The sequence below is a fragment of the Lactuca serriola genome, chromosome 4, assembly GCF_051521515.1.
Source record: "Lactuca serriola cultivar US96UC23 chromosome 4, Lser_US96UC23_V15, whole genome shotgun sequence".
NCBI lineage: Eukaryota > Viridiplantae > Streptophyta > Magnoliopsida > Asterales > Asteraceae > Lactuca > Lactuca serriola.
The window spans coordinates 202,334,635-202,341,853 of record NC_136411.1 but is presented as its reverse complement, the minus strand read 5'-3'; positions in this window follow the sequence as shown (position 1 = coordinate 202,341,853).

Here is a 7,219-nt window from a genome sequence, read left to right as displayed (position 1 = left end):
TTTGGCACTAAGACAATAGCTTCCAGGGTTCTTTATTTGGAACTAAGACAATAGCTGCCAGGGTTCTTTATTTGGCACTAAGACAATAGCTTCCAGGGTTCTTTATTTGGCACTAAGACAATAGCTGCCAGGATTCTTTATTTGGCACTAAGATAATAGCTGCCAGGGTTCTTTATTTGGCACTAAGACAATAGCTGCCAGGGTTCTTTATTTGGCACTAAGACAATAGTTGCTAGGGTTCTTTATTTGGCACTAAGACAATAGTTGCCAGGGTTCTTTATTTGGCACTAAGACAATAGCTGCCAGGGTTCATTCATCGGGTACTAAATCCATAACTACCAGTGTTGGTACTAGGCCCATAGCTATCATCGTCTATCTAACAGTACTAAACCCATAGCTACCAGTGTTCATCTATACAGTACTAAATCCATAACTACCAAGGTTCACCTTTCGTCTCATCCTCAAACTCATCCTTCATCACACACCAACTATTTTCGACTACCCATGTTCTACCCAACATATTTGTAGATATAAAATACATATATAGTTTAAATCATTTAAAAATCTATATAAAACATTCATTCGACAACCATCTCAAGTAAACAAACAACGTATAAACACATAACACGTATTTTATAGCAAATACTTCATATCTATGCGGTAGAAGAAAGTAACTACACACTCACACATATAAACAACAATATATAGACATAACACGTATTTTATAAACTACTTCATATCTATGTATAAGATAAAAGTGACTATACACTCACTTGATTAGACGATGCTCGTACAACACTACGACTTGTAAAAGTAGTATTCTTCGGTAGATCTCGAAGATCTTCACAAAAACCGTCTTCTCGCAGGCAGAGCTTCAGTTCGGGAATTTCACTTCTCGGGATCTTCGGGCTTCGGGACTTGCTTCGGGGCTCGGGAATGATACCGGGGCTTCGGGGGGGGGGGGGGTTTAAAATAGGGCTTAGAGAGAGTATCGGGAGTGGGAGAGATGAGAAGGAGAAACTAAAATCGGCTGACCCTCGATTTTTATTTATAGGGTGAATTTTCTGAGTTCACCTCGTGAGTTTCTAATATTCACCTTGTGAACTAGCTCACCTCGTGAGTTTCTAATATTCACCTCGTGAGCTCGATACGTCATTGCGTTCATCATGGCCACTTGCCCTGGAAGACTTCCATCATCTGTTCACCTCGTGAATTTCTAATATTCACCTCGTGAGTTCTAACAGTTTTGGGGTCTCGCGCCCCGAACTTTAGAAATTCATAACTTTCGCATACGAACTCCGTTTTCGACGTTTTTTATATCCACGCGTAGGTAAAAACAAGATCTAAAACTTTCATTTAGACTTTGTCGGCTAATTTTGACTTTAATTTTAATATATTGTTAATATATTATTTTTAGTAGGCCGAGACAAGAAAACTCCGTTCGAAATTCATAACTCCTTCATCTGAACTCCGTTTTTGTCTGTCTTTTTGCTGTTACGCTACTATTAACGAGATCCTCGATTCTCGTTTAGGTTGTGTCGGCTAAAAACCGCTCGATCTAATATTCGGATTTCGGGCTGCATCCTGCTAATGCTGAAACTTCGAAAAATCATTTCCTCATACGAAGTCAGATTTAGATGTTCTTTTTATGCACACTCTCGGTTTAATGTATTCTACGACTTTCATTTAGATCGCTAAGGCCAAATACTGCTCTAACGTAAATTCACTATTTACGTCGCGCTGTGTCGTGCCGGTTTTGTCGCAAAACTTTGACAGGTCATAACTTCTTCGTTATAACTCAGATTTCGGCGTTCTTTATATGTACAGAATCCTTGTAACATATACTACAACTTATTTAAGATTACCCCTTATAAATAATCTTCCATCAAAAAGTCATTTTTGATGCTTATCGTCTCTAAATTGAATAGCCCGGATCTATGGGCGTTAAACAACATCTTCATTGCTTAATTGATGAAGTAAGTTATTGAACACGTGCGCAAGGTCAACCACAATTACCGAACATGAAAGTGAAACAAATGGAAACACACGTTCTCTAAATTTTGCAAAACCATAACTAGGATGGAAATAATCCCTGAACTGCAAGCCAGTGACCAATCAGAATGCTTTCCTGTCCAAGCAAACCCAATAGTCGCTAACCGGAAATAGAAGCTCTTCTAGGTCAACTGGATCAAAAGTAGTAACTTCCTTCCACATAAGATATTGACATAGTAAAGGGTGTCATTCGACACCCATCGACATGTTCACATAAGATATTGTCTAAACATCACCCACATACTGGTCGGTTTGAAAGCGTGCCATGATTTCACGCCCAAGTTCAGGTATATAAGCTTCGTTTGTTCTATTGTACTACAATCAAAACAATTGCTAATTAGGGATTTTTGTATGTATGTTCCAGAGTGGAATTATGGACAAATGAAAATCCGAAACGTAGTCCGGACAATAAATTCCGGACCCGGTTCATTGTATTCTAGACATGATTTTCAGATTCCGGACAAGCAAAAATTAGGTTTTTTGATAATGATATATGATGTAGTATAAATGTATATGTCCATGTAATCCTGTAATTGTCTTAACACGATTAAAATTCTTTGAAAATCCTATAATACCTATATAATTGCGTAAAATAAGCACGTTTTAACGTATAATCTAAAATAAATGCATATAATTAGAAACAAATTTGAAACTTACATATAAAAACTGTTGGATATAGTGTCTAAGTCCATAACTATATTTGGTATGTACTTGACCCGACCCAACATGGTCCATTTGGGTTGCATGACATCATGCACTTGGATAGACTAAATGAGAGAAATAAGACACTTATGGTTTATTAATATATTATAAGTTCTAATATATTAATAATAAGAATAATAATATTTAGTTAGTATTGATCAATAATTAATTTAGAATTAATTATGTGATCAAAAGAAGACTAATTAAATATATGGGTTGATTGTGTCAATCATCCATAACTTATATAGTGGGCCAAGGCTCCATGGATTATCAAGTTGGGTTAAACCCATAAGATGCTCCATGGGGGTTACATAACCCATGGGTCATGGAAATAAAAGGTCATGACAATTAGGGTTTACATGGTGTAACCCTAATTGTAACATAGTATATAAAGAAGCTATTCTTCACCATTTTCTGACACTAGAGTGAACAAAAGAGGGCTAGCCGAAATACTAAGTGTTCTTATTCTCTTAAGAGTTTATTCCAAGTGTACTTGGTGTTGTGTGAAGCATTTGAGGCATCACATTTGAGGTGCTAGGCTCACAAGGTTTCAAAGGAATCCAAGCTACAAAGAGGTATGTAATTCTTACTAACTATTAGAATAAAAGATCCCCATGTATGCTAGATAGGATTATGAACCTTGGAAATTCATTTTTGCATGTATCTCAGTTAAACACAGACCCAAGGTTTCTAGGGTTGCATGTACACCATAAGAGTGTTAGAATGCTCATAACCCAACAGTGGTATTAGAGCCTAGGCTTGTTTGTTTGATACTTGATGCAAAATAGCTGAAAAATGCAGTTTTTTATTCACCGCTCGCATGAACTCGCCGAGTCCAAGGGGAGACTCGATGAGTCCATGAAGAAATGCATGCAACTCGTCGAGCCAGTTCATGCACTCGATGAGTACGTGCTGCAGTGTTCAGATTTTCGAGTTATGCTGCTGAAAATGGACTAGAAACATTACCCTAAACTGTTTTGGTGTTTTAAAACTTGTTTTAGTTGGTGTAATGTTTATGCTAATCCATTTACAATGGCTATTATAAAAAATTACAAGTTTTATATAAGTTTGCTATGATTCTTGAAATTCTTGATAATCATGTTCTTGAACTTATGAATTTAGATGATCATAGGAATTATTTGTAACCTCCATGTTAGTTAATTCTTGATCATTATGTGTTTTAATGAATTCCATAACTTGTCCTCAAGTTATGGAAAACCAAGAGTCACACTTGAATTAAAACCATTAAAAGAACACAAGAGTTATGAAAATGAAGAGTCTTCATTTAAATACTCTAATAAACTCATAAGTTATGAGAAATGAAAAGTTTTGAAAGTTTACAAAACCTGCCCTCAAGTTTTGGAACGAGTAAAGTCATAATTAAAACTTTAGTTCCAACCCTTAGAATTTTAAATATTAAAATTCAACCCTTATACTTTATAATATTATAAGTGAATAATAATTATATATGTATAAGATAAAAGTCGTTTTACCATTAGTAGGCCTCATTCATGAAGCCGGTCTATAAGAGGGGTATAAGGTTGTTGCCTATAAAATGGCAATTTAATGGGTGTCTATTCTCACCCACCGCTTCCTTGATCGGTAGAGGGTCGTTAGCTGAAAAGGTAGAACAAGGACTATAATTCTCAAAATAAGTATTATGAATATACTAAAGTAACTAAACTTTTATTAATTCCCAATCTTAGTTACTTTAGGAAAATGTGAATAAGGTGTTAATCCATGAAGTTACACTTTGCACTTTGATTAAGTCGTTAGTGGAGCGTGTGTGGTTAACCGGCACACTAACTTGGACTTATCAAGGTAGGAAAAGGGTGACTTAATGTTTATCATAGTATCGTTGGAGCGTGTGTGGTTAACCGGCACTTCGATTGAGGGGTAATACATTAAGTGTACCAAGTAATTTGCATGGTTACTTCACACCTTGTTTTGTGATCCTCGGCATCCCAGTCACAAAACTTGAAGGGCACACTCGAAATTGAAACATGCCATTGAAAAGTTCAATGAATCTCAAAGAACCTAGGAATTTCTAAACCAATTAAAACCTAATAAGATTTATTCGGTTTTATGGTGGAAATTGGTGAATCGTCATTCACCTACCTTCAAATATTTTGTAGCTTGGATTACGACATCCCTCTTCTGAGTTATAAAATATTGTGTTGGGTCCTAGCCTTAATATAGCATTTGGGTGCTTTATTAAGGACTATCCTGAAATCTAATCTAAACTTATTCTTTCATTTCAGATGTCTTCCAATAACAATGCTTCTGGCGCAAACCCTACTAGCTCATTCTCTCTCATGAACCTTTGTGGGAGAGTCATCTTTGATGGATCCAATTTTATGGATTGGATCAGAAACATCAGGATGGTCACTTGCTATGAGGACAAAGAATATGTCCTTGATAGGGAGCTGATGGAGATTGATGAGTCAACTGCTACCCCGGAGTAGATTGCTGCATTTCAAGCACATGAAAGGGATGCTACCAAAGTAGCATGTATCATGACTGCCATAATGACAGTTGAGCTCCAAAAGTCCTATGAGGATTATTACCCTTTTTGAGATGCACATGGACTTGCTGGAGCGATACCATCAAAGTGCTTGTCAAGAGAGGTATGAAATAATCTCCTCCATGATAACCACCCAAATGAAGGACAATGAGTCCCTCACGACCCACTTATAGAAAATGCAAAGGTTTGTGGATCACTTGAAGAAACTGAATGTTGAGTTTCTTGAGGAGTTAGCAATAGATATCATTTTGCACTCCTTACCTTCATGTTATGATCATTTTAGAATGACATACACACACGAATAAGGAAGAATTTACACTTAATAAACTTCAAGGACTCTTAAAGACTGCATAAAGTAGTCTTAAGGGTAAGTCGGGTGTTACTACTCCTGCTACTCCTACTGTGGACAATGTCTTGGCAATCGGGCATGGAAAAGGTAAGAAGAGAAAGAACCCTTCTAAGGGTACCAAGAGTAAGACCCTTGAAGGCTCCTCTTCAAGCAAAACCAAGAAAGTTTTTGTCACTCCTTTTGCTAACCCTAGTAAGGTTGAATGCTTCTATTGCCATGAAAAGTCGCACTGGAAGCGAAACTGCCCAAAATACCAGCAAGATTTGAAGTATGTACACTATATATTCTAATAACTCACCTCAATCTAAGTCTTGGGGTCCTTGATACAGGTTGTGGAATTCACATATGTTCTGATTTGCAGGGACTAAGAAGAAGTGAGGATTTGGAACATGGAAAGATAAACCTAATCATGGCGAATCAGAAAGTTTCACCTGTCACCAAGATTGGAGTTTATTCCTTGCTACTAGATAGTGGGTTTACATTAGACTTGAATAAATGTTGTTATTCACTAGAAATGGCAAGAAATGTTATTTCCTTTCATGCATTGTATAAACAAGGGTTCACCTTTTATTTTGATAATAAAAGTGGTGGTATTGATGCTTTCTATAATAGTGTTCTTTATTTTAAAGCATTACCTTGTGATGGTGTGTATGAAACTATATCCGTTGTAGATAACTTAGGAAATAATGTATTGTGTATTGATTCTTCCACTAGCTTAGATAAAGCATCTTTATGGCATTGTCGTCTTAGACATGTAAGCAAGAAATGCATAGGCCAACTCCAAAAGGATGGAGTCTTGGAATCATTCGACCTAAAGTCGGATGATAGTTGTGAATCTTGTCTACTTGGAAAAATGACAAAGTCACATTTTACTGGCACTTGTGCTAGGGGTGAAGGTTTGTTGGATCTCATACACACAGATGTGTGTGGACCCTTCAGAACCGCCTCTAGAGATGCTAATCGCTTTTATGTGACTTTTATTGATGATTTTAGTAGATATGGATATGTCTACTTAATAAAACATAAGTCGGAAACCTTTGATAAATTCAAAGAGTTTAAGCAAGAAGTGAAGAATCAGTTGGGCAAGAACATTAAGATGCTTCGATCCGATCGAGGTGGTGAGTATCTTAGTACCGAGTTCCTTGACTATCTTAAGGAATGTGGGATAGTCTCATAATTGAAACCTCCCAGAACACCATAGTTGAATGGTGTAGCTGAGAGGCGCAATCGAACCTTGTTGGACATGGTTCGTTCCATGATGAGTCGAGTTTCGCTACCAATCTTATTTTGAGGGTATGCCTTAGAGACTGCCGCCCATATCCTTAATCTAGTCCCTACAAAGAAGGTTGCCAAAACACCTCACGAGATGTGGACTGGAAAAATTCCAAATCTAGACCACATCAAGGTTTGGGGTTGTGAGGCTTTCATGAGACGCGAGACTCACGACAAGCTCGAACCTCGAAGTGAGAGGTGTATTTTCATCGGCTACCCACATAAATCTTTTGGTTATGTCTTCTACAGACCCAGTGACAATGTGGTCTTTGTAGCAAGAAGATGAGTATTTCGAGAGAGAGAACTCATAAGCCTAGGCG